At 44.0% G+C, this 16,733-nt stretch overlaps 1 protein-coding gene across 14 annotated transcripts in view; it reads left to right on the top strand.

Annotated features, from left to right (window-relative positions):
* The window catches only part of Apbb2 (amyloid beta (A4) precursor protein-binding, family B, member 2), a 272,486-nt gene that overhangs the window by 225,581 nt on the left and 30,172 nt on the right, over positions 1-16,733 (top strand). Inside the window, exon 1 of one of the 14 annotated variants that reach the window (XM_005391948.2) lies at positions 10,089-10,155. The exons of the other annotated variants lie outside the window; for them this stretch is intronic. The gene's annotated coding sequence lies outside the window, so the exon portion shown is untranslated. Of the gene's footprint in view, positions 1-10,088; positions 10,156-16,733 lie in introns of those variants that run through there. 14 annotated transcript variants of the gene reach the window in all.

Below are 16,733 nucleotides of genomic sequence, written 5' to 3' on the forward strand. Positions count from 1 at the left end.
TATACAAAAAAATGGATATTAAGATTAGAGGTCCTTGGCTAAAGTAATAAAATAACTCTGGTGGTTAAAAGGACAAATTTGGTCTATCCACTATTTAAAAATAAGGAATTTTGCTTGGGGTAAGTAATTTAGCTCCCTTGTGGAAAGTTCCTGCAACTTCTCAGATGATTTAGGGTTTAGAATTACTGATTTAGTCTTCTGAATATATCAGGAGTTTTTAAATAGACATTTTCCATTCAGTTAATAAGTCATGAATTCATTTAATTTATCATCAGTATCGTCAGAAGTTATCAAAGCAGACTTTGAGCTTGAGACTTTACTTCTCTCCTATAGGTTAAGCCTGACATGGTATACATGTTAGTTACTTTCTTGTTGCTAGGACAAAATGTATCTAACATCTGCAAGTTAAAGGAGGAGACACTCGTTTTGGCTCACAGTCTATAGAGATTTCAGTCTATAGTTGGCTGGTTGCAAAGCAGAGCAGCATGACAGAGGTAAATGGCAGAGGAGAATCAGTTCATGGCATGTCAGGCAAGAAGCAGCAAGTGATCAAGGGAGGAGGAGAGATATATACATGTATACAGGCCACACACCCCCACCCCTCACCCCCACTACTAGTCTTCACCTTTCAGTGTCACACCCAGCTGTAAACCCATCAGTGGACTAATCCAGAATCACACATCCATGATCCAGTTACCTCCTAAAAACCCCAAGCCTATGACCACATAAGGCTTTGGAGAGACATCTAGGTACAAACCATAATAGTATACACATACCATATTGTCCTGAAATTTTTAAATTGGGATTGCTTACTGGCAAAAGAAATTGTAAATCCTGCTTTAACGGTGTAACTTTCCCTCTTTTCTTTAAAAAAATTTTTAAAGAACATATATATGTTGTATTAGTCAGTTTTCCCATTTTTGAACAAAATACCTGACACAATTCAGAAGGGAGAGGTTGTGTTTGGCTCCTGGTTTCAGAGGATTCAGTTCAGTTAGGTGGATCCAAAGCAGAAACATGATGGCAGAATGGTTTGGTCAAGCAAAGCTGCTCATTTCATGAAAGCAGAGCACCAGAACAGTGCCAGCAAAGAGACAGGGGGTGGGGGATGGGACCAGGAACCAGATACAGTACCCAGAATCACACCGGTAGCTCTGAAGCCAATCAAGTTGGTAATCCAGCTTAACTGTCACAGGAGTAGACAAGATAGAATCTGTGGCCTAGCAGACCAAAGGTGCTTAAATTTGAGCACATGTCTGAATCAGCTAGAGGTCTTTCTAAAACACAACCGGGTGTACCTAGTCTTCCAAGTTTTGGAGTGTCAGCAGGTCTGGGCTGGTACCTGAGAACTTACATTTCCAACATGTTCAGAAGTGATGCCAGTTCTGTCTGGACCACACTTTGGAAACTGCTTCCCTAGGCTGAAGCGAGAACTTACTTGCCAAGAATAGGCATGAATACTCTCTGTCTTGCAGCTCTGAGAGAAGCTGAGAGGGATGGCAGATTTCAGGAACCAGTCTGTTAGCCACAAGGCCTCACTTTTTGATAGGAACTCAATTTGGAATATATGAGTTTCTTTTCTTTGAGGTGGAAAGATAAAGCACAAGGTTTAAGAATTAGGGCCCCTTTCAAGACCCTTAGGAGGATGCCTAGAAATGAGATGAGTGCACATGGTTTTTGTGAAACTTGCCAAAGGAAGATATTCTTACATTCTTTTTCTTGAAGGGGGCTTCAGACATTGTCTAAGCTTGAGGTCCCCCAGAACCTAGGTAATTAACACAACTGATACATTTGAAAAGAATGTAAGGTGTAGCAAAGAGTTTCTTTGTAGGTAAACAAACAGGAATAAGGGCAAATGAGGACATTCTCTCAGAGGACTTGAGCTTCGTATGTGAACTTTCAGATGGAATGTAGTTGCATGATGTCATTGTAGCATTTAAGCAGATGAAAATTCAGGTTGAGCTTAGCTCACTTGCTAAATGATCACCTTGTTCTTGGTGGGAGGGAGATGGAGACAGGTTCAAATTTGGATGCTTCTGCTTTGGATCCACCTAACTGAACTGCATCCTCTGAAACCATGAGCCAGAACCTATTTGGAGGAGGAGACAGGTTCAGATTTTGACTTTACCCCTTATAATTCAGTTCACTCTTTCCCTGTCTCTTTTGTCTGTAAAAAGAGCTACTAATAATAGCTGTTAGTATGGCTGACTGGGTGCTGTAATGACGTGATGCTTTGAAGATATAAAATGCTACCCAGTGTTGGTGTTTACTAGCTATACAATGGTAGTTCATACTAACAGAATGACTAAAAAGATCATTCTTCTAGTTCAGGAGTCAGCAAACTTTTTCTGCAAATGGCCAGACAGTGAGTATTTTGGGTTTTCTGGGTAATTCTATCTGTCTTAGCTGCCTACCTTTGTCATTGTTAAGCAAATGCAGCCTTATACAAGATATGAAAGCACATGGCTGTTTTCAATAAATCATTCATATAAAAACAGGTACAGTGTGGTGATATGCCAGAATTGATCTAAAATGACACTGCCCTTCAAATTAGGAACTTCCCAGTTGATTGTGAAGATCAAATGGGTACTAGCAATAATAGAGGCTTTTTTTGTTTAAAGTCACCATTAAAGGATCAAAATGCTGGTTCAAAGTATATCTTTTAATTTGTATAGTCTTCTGGTACAGCTGATATCTCTTTGAGGGATACGAGGTGGCCTAGGAAAAGTGAAGTAGAGATAAGGAGAAGGGCATCATGAAGAATAGGCATAACTCAGAACTCCAGTTTGTTTCTTCGTATGCTTCCATGAACTGGAAGTAGTGATACTAAGCTCAGCTCCGGCAACAACACTTCTTTGGGACTCAGCCTCAACCACAAGGTCCTAAGAATGGAGCCTGAGGCCCACCAGAAATTCAAGTGTTCTATTTTGTGAACTCTTAAGTATGTTTTTAAAGATGTCTTATGTGCCCAGATTTGTGAGTGTGGAAAAGTGAGACGAGGCAAAAAAGTTTTAGGAAATCCATCAAAAGACAGTTGCCTATACATCTTAAAAGGGAAATTATTCGTGACCCATGAAGGAAACTGCTGTAAATATCCACAGATTTTTACGTGAACGTAAGTTTTCACTTCTCCTAAATAAATGCTTAGGAGTGGGATTGCTGTGTGGTGCGAGAGCTGTACGTTTAAGAAACTCTCAGAACACTCTTTGAGGTTGCTGTACCACACTGCAGCCTCACCCGCTATGTAAGAGAGAGTTCAGCTACTTACTCAGGGTCCTTCCCAGTCATTGGTGTTACCGAGATTTGTTTGAAGTTTTGTTGCTGCTGCTGTGTTTAGCATTCTAAAATGTGTGAAACAGTGACTCTACGGTTTTAACTTGCATTTTCTCAACAACTAGATGTTGAGAGTCTTTCTTGTGCTTATAAAAACAAGGTATTTTCTTTTTTTTTTTTTTTTTTTGGTTTTGGTTTTTCTCCGGTACCGGGAACCGAACTCACGACCTTGCAAAAACAAGGTATTTTCTTTGGTAAAGTATCAAACTTTCAAAAATTGAGGTGTTGATGTTCTGATTATTGGATTCATTATTATCTGTCTAGACATATCTATCCATTGGTGGATGGATAAACTGTGGTGCATTCTTACAATGAAATTCTCAACAGTAAAAAGAAATTAACTCCTGATACAAACAACAGTTATGCTAAGTGAAAGATGTGAGATGCAGAAGGCCATATACTAGGGCCAGGGATATGGCTCAGTGGCCCAAGTGCCTGCCTGGCAAGCGAAAGGACCTGAGTTTGATTCCTGGTACCAGAAAAAAAAGCCATACACTATATCATCCCATTCATATGACATTCTGGAAAAGGCCAAAGTATTAAAGCAAAACCAGACCAGTAATAGGCTGGAGATGAAGGAAAATACGATTTTCCCCTCTTAGCTTCACTTTGCTAGCCTCTTCACTTTGCTTATCTCTGCTGCCTCCTTCACAACCATGGATTCTATACCAGTTGAAACTTGGGGTTTTGGTGCATAAATACAAACGTGTTTTTCCTGTAACTGTAGTCGTGGAAGTTGCCAGTCAGCCACTTCTTTGGTCCTTTTGCATTGCCCAGTGACTCTGTCTTCATCCTTAAGCTTGTGGTGTCCCCGTCCCGTCCCCCCCCCCCTTCTCTACAATTCTGCCTCCCAGGCAGAAAAGCCAGAGGGCTGGGTGGGGAGGGGGCTGAGCATTTCACAGGAAAGCGCTGTTGGTTCTATTAGGATTCTGAGTCGTAGAGGGTAATGATTTTTGCTCATCCTCGCCCCCACCAGCTGGCAGTTTGGGGCCATGGGAGCTGAGGGGGGGCGGGGGAGAAGTCAAACCCCTGAAACAGTAGTCAGTGAATGCCAGGGGCTTGCCCACAGTCTTTAGTCCAGTGGGAGGTTTTGTCTGCTGAATATTGCATAAAGAAAATGAGCTGCGCTGCTGCCTAGGGCTTGGAAGTCTTCCATGTACAAAGACTTTTGTTGTACACATATATTATAAATAGCCTTTGGTTTTATAGGGCAGAACATGAAAACTCCAGGCCATTGGGCAGGAGACTGTCTTTTTTTTCTTTTTCAAATTTTCTGTGGGAGCTGAGTTACAGGGATAGGCCAGTAAAATCTGGATGCCTTTCGGATAAAGGTCACATCCTGATGTGAATGCAAGCCATGCTTCTGCTATGTCTGACACATTTCGTGGGGCTATCGGGGCTTCTTGTACAAATACAATACATGTTACAGAGTCTTACAGTAGCACTGTTGGGGACCCAGTCCTGTCAAATAAGCTGGAAATGTCACTCTTGTGCACAATTCCTTGGCTTTGATTGTCCAGAATCATTGTAGATCTGAATTGAAATCTTTTCTTTTTTTGCTGTTAGTTGTGATAGTGAGTGTGATTTGGGTAATTTGCATCTGGGTTCTTGCTACTCAAAGTGGAATCTTTATATAAGACCAAGGGTATCACCTAGGAGCTTTTAGAATGCAGGCTCTGCCCCAGAGCTTACAAACCAGAATCTGCATTTTGACCAGTCCCCAGAGAATGCATTTGCAAATGAAGTTGAAAAGGTCATGATGCAGGTTAGTATCCTGCCCACATGTCCTGCCTGTTCTGTTAATAATCTTGTTACGGTCCTGTCTGACGCTCAGAATTATATTCCTGGAGAGGGTTCCTGATGTCCATGTAGATGTGAGCGAGTGGGGGTTAATGCCACTTTACTACAGATGAAGTTAATAAATGCTCAGTGCCGAGCTGGGGACCAATAAACAAGCATGGCTGCCTCCTTCCCAGGGTTCTGAGTGTAACAGGGGATGCAGAAAGGGCTACAGTGTTCTCTTGTCGCTTAACAGCCTTCACCACGCGCAGTGCCAATGCCCTTCTGTAGACACAGACTCCGCAGCGTCCAGTCCACAGCCTCTTCCTCCACAGCCTTTGTCTGGTCAGCAGGGTCCTGCTCCAGACTTACTGAGCCATGCTCTTGGGCTGAGACCCTGGCACCTTCACATTAACAATTATTATGTACACTGTAATTTCAGAGCCACTGGCCTGGGTGTGGCTTTGACTGGTGCAGTGTGATACAAAGGGGTGCTTAACTGTAGTCTCTGGTGCTTAAGGGATCAGCCAGGCTTTCTTTGTAGAGTCAGGGAGAATTTGAAGTGGCTTCTTCTTCAAAGCTGCTTTTGTCTTGGGCTGAGTCCATATAAAGACCTTGTGGGTAGTATTTAAGGATAGTTCAAGTTCATATTTATATATTTTTCTAGTAACATGTTTTCCAGGAGCAAATTATAATGCTTTGTTCTATAATGAGTTAAGAGTGTGAATATTGTTATGACAATCCCGTGACTTTCTTATTTAATGTTTATACTCATCTAATCAAACAAATTAAAATTGGATTATGTATGTTGCACATTATAGCAGTTATTATCCAGTTTAAATGTAGATCTGAAAGAAATAAAATTGATTTTTCTACGCTACTTGGGGACATCATAGATTATTGGTATGCTGGTTGAATTTTCAATTAGGCTGGTATTGGGGAGAGAAAGATAAATGGCTTGTCTTTTTTTTAAAGTATATTATGCAAATAAACTGTGATACCTCATTCTAATTAGGAAGTAGGATGACTTAAAAATTTGGTGATCTTCTTTCACATTTTTATTAAGCTTTTCATAAAGGTCTGCAAAGGATTTGTAAAGTGAGTAGCTTAAGGAATTTTTTTATTATTTTAAAGAAACAATAATAGTGTTATAAAATTTCAAAAAAAATTCAGAACAAGATTGTAAGAGAGTAACAATGGTTAGTACATTGCGTATTGTTATCTTCAAAGTAGTTGCTCAGATTACAAGATACAGGCTTGAAAAATTGATCAAATAATATGTGCACAAACCTTTCTTTTCAGTGAACGAAGAGAAATTAATAGTATAGCTTAACTATCTTGTGTGTGTGCATATATTTCCTTTTCCCTTCCTTCTTGTATCTTCAATTTTTTTTTTTTATTTTGGGTGTGGTGACACATGCCTGTAATCCCAGCAGTCGGGAGGCTGAGGCAGGAGGATTGTTGCGAGTTTGAGACCAGCCTGGGCTACAAAATGAGCTCAAGGCCAGCCTGAACTGCCTAGTGAGACCCTGTCTCAAAAAGACAAAAAAAAAATTTTATTTTAAAGAGAGTAGTTTAAAAAAGAACAATAGCAAAATACCAACATCACAGACATAAACAAAACAAAGCAAGAACATTAAAAATGATACAGGGTTTCAAAACAAAATGAAAGGAATTAACAGTGGTTGTTATATTACATATTGTTATCTTCAGCTAAGTTGCTCAGATTACCAGATGTGAGAATGGAAGATTAATCAAACCATTAAAGAAAATTTTAAAAAATCATTAAATAAACATTAGAGACAACACTGAGCAACTGATGTGAAGATAACAGTATGCAATAGAACAACTATTGGCGAATTCCTTCCATCTTGTGTAGTGGAACTTAAGGAATATTTATATATATATTTTGAGACAGGGTCTCACTATGCAGTTCAAGCTGGCCTTGAGCTCACTTTGTAGCCTAGGCTGGTCTTGAACTTACAAGGATCCTCCTGCCTCAGCCTCCCAAGTGCTGGGATGATAGGCATGCACCACCATGTCCGGCAAGGCATATTTTTATTTTTGGAATGAAAAAGAATAGAGAGCACCTTCTAACAGTTACTACACCAATGACTGCCTTCTTTATTAGGAAATGAGCTATAATAGCTAGCAGAATTTCACATATATCTAAATCTGTTTTCTATAAACTAAACTGTTTCTTAAGAATTGCCTTCATTCTTAAACATCTGTGTGCCGGCCCTGTGTAGGTACTCACCTGATGGTAGGGACTCAGAGTTGATGTAACTCAGAGACAAAGACAAATATTTTTAAAGTACCTGCTGCAAAAGCAAGGCGATGGGCCGGGGAACACAAGCCAGGAGTGGTAAGCCCTGAGGAAGGAGGGACAGCCTCACAGCAGAGGGGACGTTAGATCTGGGCCTTCACTCATAAGTAGGTGTTTGCCAACTGGAAGTTTATTCTTTAAGTCATAAGAGCATTCCATGCTAACTACACAGTCATTTAAAAAGTAGAAAAAGCATTAACTTACTAAATTTAATCATTAGCGAATGTGTTATGTACTTACTATCTGTCAGAAAAGGTGCTTACTGCTCTAAATGGAGCAGGGGGCAGCCTACGAGGCCGCCTCAGCTTTGATAATTTGCTAGGAGACTCCCAGTGCTCACTGAATGCTGCTGCATGCGTGGTTGTGGTTTAGTACCGAGGAAGGATGCAGAGTAACGTCAGCCCCGGGGAGCAGCGCACGAGGCAGAATCCAGGCCACTCCCAGCGTGGCGCCTGCAGCCATTCTCTCCCTGGGAAATTATGGACAGCATAACTTTGTTTTGCTCAGCGACAATAGCACACAGCATTTCAGCCAGGAAAGCTCATCTGATCCTGGACATCCAGAATTCTTACTGGGGCTGCACCACATAGGCATGGTTGACTGATTCAGGAGCTCGTCTGGCACTGCAGAGACAGAGCCAGTGCTGTAGGACCTGAAGCCCCAAGGAGGAGAAGGGTGCCGCTGGCCTGGAAGATTTTCCACAGGAGTCAACATTTGACCCAGACTAAGAATGAGAGGGATTGGCCAGTAAGCAGGGCAGGGAAAGGCATTTCAGAGGAGGGAACAGTTTGTGCAAAGGCTCTGAGGTGGGAAGTAGCTCTGTGCTTTTCATGGCTGGGAAGAAGATGAGGCTGCAGCAGAGAAAAAAAGGAGAGAACATGGTTGCAGCAGAGGCTGAAGAAGCCAAGGACCACATCCCAGGTGGCCTCAGAAACCCTGTAGGTACCGGTGGAGTTCATTTCCAGGGCAGTGAAAGGCCGCCCTGGGGTTTCAAAGCAGGAGCGTGGATGCTCGTATTTGTCATCTTTCTAAGGGCGTCTCTGTGGCTGCCATGAGCATACAGCCTACTGGGGACAAGAACCTGATGAGGGGTGCTGGCTAGAACTAGGGTGGTGCATGAAGTTGGAGAGGGACAAGTTGAGAGAGCAGTAGGAGGTGGCATTGGCAGGACTTGTCAAGCACGACTTTCCTGCCCGCAGACCCCAGCTGCCACACTGCTGTCACCCTGTGGACGTCTGGCAGTCTTATCTGATTCGTTGCTTCCACCCTGCTATAAGCAGAGAATCCCATAGCCAAACTTGTTAGAACTCCGTGTGAGGAAGGAGGGACGGACTTCCAAGTGCAGTCCTGTGAGGCTGGCTCACCTCCAGACTTGGCGGTTCTGCTCCGGCTTCTGAACCGCAAGCCTCGAATCCACTCCAGCCCTGCGTCCCGTCTGGGCTGTGTTCCAAACGTTTGTGGCCATCATAGCAGTTCATTGTAAGTAACTCTTGAAATAATGGAGGTGTACTGGCCATAGTTCTAGAGACACTGTGCGTTAAACCATGCATTCTCCAGAAAGACAGTAGTTAATCAGAAAAGCCTAATTGAGAATTGTCAGCACAGAACCAGGAACTTAGGAGGTGTTTCAAAATTGTTGAACAAGTGAGTAGATGTTCTAATATGTGAACAGTAAAAGTTTCCCAAACACCTGTGGGTTGTTTCACCAAACCGAGACACAATCTAGTTACACGCTCCCTTGGTTGTGTTTTTTTTTTTTTTTTTTTAATGTGTATTTCCTATTTTCTGTGGCCTTCCCTGTAAAAGGTCTATGTGGGACTTTAAAAATAGTAACAACATGGCTAAGGTCTTCTGCCTTGTTCACTTTGTTAATTGCTCTATCAAATAGCTTATTCATGCCCAGAAACAATTAGAAAAAGGAGGACTTTCAACGCACAGCATATAATCAACAAAAGATCCCAGCTGTTCCTTTCAAACCCTTATTTTGACCAGCGGCTGGCTACACTCATTTAAAATGCTGTCACTTGGCCAACTAGACACTTTCCTGCTTCCATGTATGTGAGAAAAGGGACTGTCAGCTAGAGGTGACAGTGTTTGAGTCTGAGTGTGATCTTGGCTTTGAGGCAGCTGTAAACTAGAGGTGCTTGAAGAGAGGCAGGGATTACAACTGTGGGTAGAGGTGAGCTGCTGTTGTGTGCATTGTGTCAGTGGGAAGGTAAGAAATACGTGGTAGCACTGTCCGCGATTTGCTGCCTTTTCAAATCCAGCTATGCAGATTTACCCAGCTGGGGATCGCTTTCTGCTTTGTCTTGGCGTTGCAAGGGCTTTCCTGGCTGTGGGCTGCCTCTCTCCCTCACTCCTCGCGCCAGTGGGGTTAGAATGAACTTTCCAAGTCCTGAGAATCTAAAAAGGGAAATGTGCACGTGTGGGCAGGGAGGGGAAGATGCCACCCCTGGCTTTTCTGCCCTACCCCGGCTCCGTGCAGCTGGAAACATCTGGCAGGAGCATCTGGCGGGAGCACCTGGCGGGCAGCAGTGAGCTGCGGGCGGCGAGGCCCAGCAGCCAATGGGCTGCGGCGGGCGGCGCGGGCGGGGCGGGCCTGCGCGGGAGGCGCGGATGTGCTCGCTTGAACTTGAGAGAGGAGCGCACCGCTGCTGGGTTGAGCGGCAGCATCAGGCTTGCTGGAGCCTGTGTACCCTGCCCTGCCCCAGAGGAAGGTGAGCAAGGGGCGAGGGGTGGGTGCGCCTTTGTTTGCGGGTGCCTTCAGGGGTTGGATGCAGCGAGGTGGCCCGGGGGACCCGGGGACAAAGGCTGCGCCCTCTCTTACTGAGTTAGCGCTTAGCTGCGCGCCTGGTCTGCGGGGCGGCTGGAAGGGCCGGGGTGGGCTCTTTCTCCCTGGCTGGCGGGAAGAGTGTGAGCATTGTGTGTGAGACGAGAGGCGAGGCGTCTTTGATCCCAATTTACTAGCGCGGCAGGGAGCGGTTCTCTGGTGCACTATTGATGGTTTACCCGGAGCATTTATGGTAAAGCCAGCATTGTATGATTGAGTCTGTGAGCGCGTTCATCTCGCCTGCTTCCCCCCGCTCCGCCCCCCCCCCCCGGAATGCACGGGCCTGCCTTCTAAATTAGCACGGAGAAATATTGCAGGGTCTTGTTAATCCAATATTTGAATTAAAAGCAATATCCTTTGGTGCCTGAAGAGTGCTTTTCCAGATAATTTTAGTTACATGATTTTAGAATATTGGTGTGACTTCCATGTGAGAAATGTATCAAATTCCCGAAATGCAGAAACACTGCCAACTTATCGCATGCCTGCTCTTGGCGTTGAAAAAGTAGTGTTTTTGAAAAGCAAAGCGTGACGATTTAAATATTGCTTACAACACTTGATTAGACTGTCAGGGAATCTGTCCCTTTCTAACCATTATCTGTTTCCCTGTACCAATATTGCATCCAGGCACTCGACCCCCTAATTGATGTGTAGTCGTGAATCTTCATTACTGCTTCGCATGAGAGAGGGTGGGAGGAGGCAATCCCATTAGTCTTTTTCCTTCTTTTTATAACTGCAGCTGCAGCTTGGCTTTGACTTGGATCATGAATGGAAGTTTCTGCCTTGCACCCTTTGGGGTTTTCCTAGACGATTCAACCTTGCTGACACAAAAGCAGTTTGTAAGTTTTCTCCCTGAAGTTCAGACCTGTTACTTGCGATGAGCAGGGAAGTTTTAACTGTCCCAAGGCCTTTCTAAGAAGTTAGAAAAACAGGTCCAGAAGGCCAGTGCTATCTCTGTCATTTTGTGAACATTATCTCTGGCCGTGTTCTTCAAAATGGAATGTAAGTTAAACACTTAATGGGGAAAGTCTTTCCATAAAGCATCAGCCGCTGTTTCAGAGAAGACGCCATGGTTCTCGGTCCAGCAGTGAGAAGCCCACTTTGATAACTGCTAGCCAGTTTGGGGGTTCTGGCTTTTGAGCCAAAGCCTAACCTTTCAGCAGTGGAGATCATTTATTTACAGGCATTTACCGAACCTTTGCTCCCAGCTGGGCCTGGCACTGGGGATTAAGTGGTAAGCACAACAGGTACTTCTTGCTTCTTGGAGCTCGTTCTGCTGGCACGTATGTGTGGAGCATTCCTGGGCAGCAGTGTGGGTGATGCTGAGGGTAGACAAGAAGGTGTTGCTTATGGTTGCTCCCCGGAGGTCAGCTCAGCCCAAGGCTGGAGATGCAAACCAGTGGGGCCCAGGTCATCCGTACTCCACAGGGGCAGAGTGAATCAAACCAGTGTCATTCCATGCTGGAGTCAGTCTTTTCAAACTTGCTTGCTTTGATCATAGATAGCTCTCTGAGGAGTCTAGGGCCAGGGCTGAGTTCTGCAGAGTTTGAACAGTGGCATTATTTATTTAGACATGATAATTCTAGTGTGCCACAAAAACTGTCATTCATGCAGTTTCACCATACAGCTATCACCCTGAACAGCCCCCTGAGAAAATGAATTTCATTATGTTCCACTGACTGAGCATAGTGTCTGGAGTGTTCGGAGATTAAGAGGTAGGGACTTAGAGCCCAATCGGAAAGCCTCCGTTTATTCTCTATATACTTTTCATGAATTTGGAGGCTGGGCTGGTGGCTCATAACTTATTCATCCGGGTGTTCCGACTTCCACAAATACCTAGGATCACACACTAAATAGTAGCATACCTTGTTCTTTTTTAAGTGCCTGTGTTGAACACAGGATCTGACATTTTTGAGTTTTTAGACCTTTGAATTCCTTAGGTACCTGGCACAGGATGTTCTGCATAAATCAGTTAATTATTGAGTGAACAGATGAATCAATGTAGGTGAAAATACATAATTGTCTATTTGAGGGGTTTAATTAGGACTATCCTGATGTTTATCTTCTGTAAGGTAGTCTGCTGTTTAGCGTGTATGAAGCATCTACTGTGTACCAGACATCTTAACAAGTCACAAGAGAACGAGACTGACAAGGTCCCTGTTCAGAGAAGCAGGAGATAAGTCAGAAAAATAATTCGGGAAGTGAGATGATAGAGATGATGCTGCTTTCCTTGAAGATAGTCAGCAGCTTGATTGAGCAGCAGAGTAGCTTGGAGGGAAGGGCCCACAGGAGGCAGCCCTGCATAGGCTACAACACTTAGACTGGGCCCAGGGCTGAGAGGAAGCCAGCCTTATGGGGAGCAGGTAGCAAGGTCTGAGGGCAGAGCACTCTGAGGAAGCCCAAGTCTGGAGCTGGAGCTGGGGCTGGAGCAGGGAGGCCCCGTAGTCTGTCCTGGAGTGGATGAGGCAGGTAGGTCATACAGGGCTCTTGAACTTCAGTTGAAGGTTTGGGTTTGATTGCCATGGAAGGCTCTTGAAGAGTGGTAATCAAAGGAATGCCATGATCTGCTTTATTTCATACAGAAAGTAGCAAAGGTCTCAGGGAATGCTGCTAAGGGGAATGGGTATTGGGAAGCAGGGTACCCGGCTAGCCAGTCCTGCTCCAGGAGGGATCACAGTAGCAGGCATACAGAGAGGCAGTGGTCAGGGAAACGGTGGCGGGTAAACTGACAGGGTGGACTGTAGAACATGCAGGAAGAGGAGTGACCTGGGAGCGAGTCATTGGTTATTTCTGTTGGAAATACATACTAAAAGAAGTAATAACTGTTCAAGGACAGAGGTATTAAGCGCAGGAGCCACTCACTTTAAATTTATGTTGTGTCAAGACCTTATCTTAATTTTTATTCTACATTGTGAATGAGCAGGCAGATCCAGTGGAGTACTGCATGTTTAGCCATTTTTCCAGGTCACTTTTACCCTTCAATCCCCTGACTTTCCTTTTCAACTGACTAGCAGACCTCTGAACATTTTCCTGGCATAAAAAGTAAGGATCAAAACAAGAAAAGAAGCCAGGCGTGGTGATGAACACCTGTAGTCCCAGCATTCAGGAGGCTGAGGCAGAGATTGCTATGAGTTCAAGGCCATCTTGAACTACATAGCAAGACCCTGTATCCAAAAAACCAAAAAGAAAAAAGAAGACAGTTTTAAGCCTTAAGCTCTATGGAATTATTCTACTTCCTGTCTCAGTTTTATAAGAAACCATTGATAATTGCATGGTAAGTTACTTATTTTGCCTGAAGCATCCTCTCTGGTTCCAACAACTGATATTCTATCATAAATAAAACTTGCTCCATAGATATTTCAAATCAGAGAATTGACTCCCTCAATAACTTTGCAGGAAACTCACTGAGTTGGGAGCTAGAAAAGTTGTCTCCTGTATGTGTAAGGTAGGAAAATGCAATACAGGTGTTCCTTGACTTGCAAGGGGGTTGCATCTCAATAAGCCCATTGTAAACTGAAAATATCCCACCCAAATGTGAAACCAGGGTGAGGATGGAGGGGAAGAAATGATTAAAATACGTTGTGCACATGTACAAATCTGACAGAATGGCACTCATTCATCTGCACAGCTAATATGCACAAATAAAAAAAAATCTGAGAGAGAAAAAGAAAATATCCTGAGTAGAAAATGTGTTTAATGCACCCAACTAACCACTAAGCATCCTAGCTTAGCAGCCCAGTGCAGTATTGGCTGTTCCCCCTTGTGATCACATGACTGACTGGGAGCTATGGTTTGCTACTGCTGCCCACTATCACAAGAGTGTGAGTATTGTACTGCACATGGCTAGCCTGGGAAGAGATCAGAATTCCAAGTACAGTTTCTGCTGAGTGCGTATCATTTTCACACCATCAGAGAGCTGGGCAGTTGTCCAGTGGAACCGTTTTAAGTGGAAGACAGTCTGTCCTTAGTTTCTGAGGGCATTGTCTACCTCCTCCTTTTAACCACAGAATTATGAACCTGAACACATACGTCAGGGAAGTTTGGTTTTGCAAACAACTTTGGTTTGGTTTTGCAAGAAATATATTGGTGCAGAAAATATTTTTTCTGGAGTATTTTGAACAGATGGGAAGTGGTTGGGAAGAGTGGGGCTGCCAGCCTTTCTGATCTGGAAGCCTGGGCTGGTTACCCTACAACATGTAAGCTTGTCTGGGGATGAATAAATTATGACTATTGAAATAATTATGATAGAAGAAAAGCAGCTGCTGAGAGCACAGTTGACAATTGGGGCTGAGTTGGCCTGATTCTGTCATGTCAAAGCACACATCTGTTTGCCAAGCTACCTGACAAGGCTGTTTGCAAGGAGCCTGGCGTGTTTTGGTTTTCATTCCCCTTTCCCGCTTGAAACATTGGAGGAGTCGTAGCCTACTGGTGATCCTTTTGAAGTGAAATGCCTGGAGCGGAGATCTATATGATACTTTCACAGGTCAGGCATTCATGCAAGATTTCAGTTGAGCAAAAGGGGTTGTTTTGTTTTGTTTTTTCTTTGGTGCCATAGATCAAATTCAGGGCCTTGCACATGACAGGCAAGTATACTGCCTCTAGGCTACATTCACAGCCTTATCTTCTGGTTCTAAAGAATTTTCAACTTGGAAAAGCTTATATTCCTTCCTGATGGTTGCTAAGGTTTGGATGTGGTTTGAGTGTGGTCCCCAAGGGTTCATTGCTGAGGTGCTGGAGGCTGGGTCCCTGGTTTGTTGGTATTGAGATGGCAGAACCTCAAAAGGTGGTTGCTAGTACAAGTAAATTAGGTCATGGGGACAGCAGCCCCAAAGGGATTAATGCTGGGAGTCCTATGAGAGCAGGTTTTGCACGTGAGCTGGGCACCTCTCCTAAGTGATCCTTTCCTCTTACACACACCCCACCGTGCCACCTGCTACATTACAGAATAGCCAGAAGCCCTTCAAAAAGCTGAGCAGATCCCAGCACCCTGCTCTTGGCCTCTACACCTTAAGTTAAATAAACCTCATTTCCATATAAAAAATTCAACCTCGGGGATATTGTTACAGTAACACAAGATGGACTAATGCAATTAGTAGAATTGTTTCTAACAGTCTGGAAGTTTGTGGATACTGGTAAGAATTATTCCACCACCTGAGCCAATCAGAGGGCCCCACACTTGATTTAAATTTTGCTGCTATTGTCTTAAAATTATAAAAATTTTTGTAGCAATTAACTAACAGAAGATTGTCCTTTGGAAATAACAAGGTTCAGGCACCACTGGCATGTTCTTTGAGGTGCTAAAGTCTAGTCCCCAGAGAGAATTCTTGCAGACAATCAGGGCTTTAACTCCACTTTCAGCCTCTTGAGATGGTTTGTTGGTCCTAGTTGTCCAATATGGATGATGACAGAAGGCAGATTCACATGGTAACAACAGGATGGTGCAACAGTAACACCCTAGGTTTTGTTTTCTTAAGGTTTTTCTTACCATATTTAATTGAAAAGAAAGAACAAAATGCTGGAACAAGAGACTGACTGCCAGTAAAAACTAACCTCTTTAGAAAGGAGGAAGGCAGCTCCTGTGGGATTCCCCGTCCCTCTCGGTACTCGGCGTGCCTCCCACTGTAGCCCTTGGCGGCCTGCTGGCTCAGCTCCTGTGGGGTGAATTGTCTTGGGTTCCCCAAGTAATGAGCAGTACAAATATAAAGAAAATTATCTATGGAGCTGGTAAATCTTGATAGAAATCAGTATACAAGGGAAATTTATTTATTGATTTCTAGGAGCAGAGGCTCTGTTTTTCATTTAGACAAATGTCCGAAGAAGGAATCCAGTTAGGGGCCCTGGAATCACCTTTGTCATTTCGCTGGAAGTGATCGGAGTACAGATTTGCTTTGGTTTCAAATAGAGACACAGAGATTAATGATCCGCCCAGAACTCTGCCTCCTGCCCGTTCTGGTGAAATATGTTGTATTAACATTATTTCAGATGACATGAAATTGGAATAGGAGCTAAAGTCATTTTTAAAGTGCTGTCTGCGATAAACAACAATAGGAGTGAAAAAATCCAGCCAACTCCCTCTTACCACTAGATCAGGAATGGGAGGGAGTCCTCTGTCGGTCCTGTTCAGAGTTCGTACACTCTTTCAGAATGTTCATTGACTGCCTCCTCTGTGCCAGGCAGTGGTGTGTGGTCAAGGCAGAAAAGGCCCTGCTCACACTTGACTTTTGGTGGAGGGAAGGGAGACGGATGATGAACAGATAAGGAGGGCAGTTTCGGATGGCCGAGCGTTGGTCCTGATGAGGGTTTATCCAGTTCTCTGTGGATTAATCCAGTGGAGGTGGCAGTGATCTCGAGGTGTCTGCACAGGAGGGTGTGGGGCAATGAGCTCTCTGGGAATCAGGAATAGCAAATGCAAAGTCTTCAAGGCAGGGATGAGCTTGTGTACTTGCAAGCCCAGGGTAGCGGAGGCTG

The sequence above is a fragment of the Chinchilla lanigera genome, unplaced genomic scaffold, assembly GCF_000276665.1.
Source record: "Chinchilla lanigera isolate Chin_1 unplaced genomic scaffold, ChiLan1.0 scaffold00042, whole genome shotgun sequence".
NCBI lineage: Eukaryota > Metazoa > Chordata > Mammalia > Rodentia > Chinchillidae > Chinchilla > Chinchilla lanigera.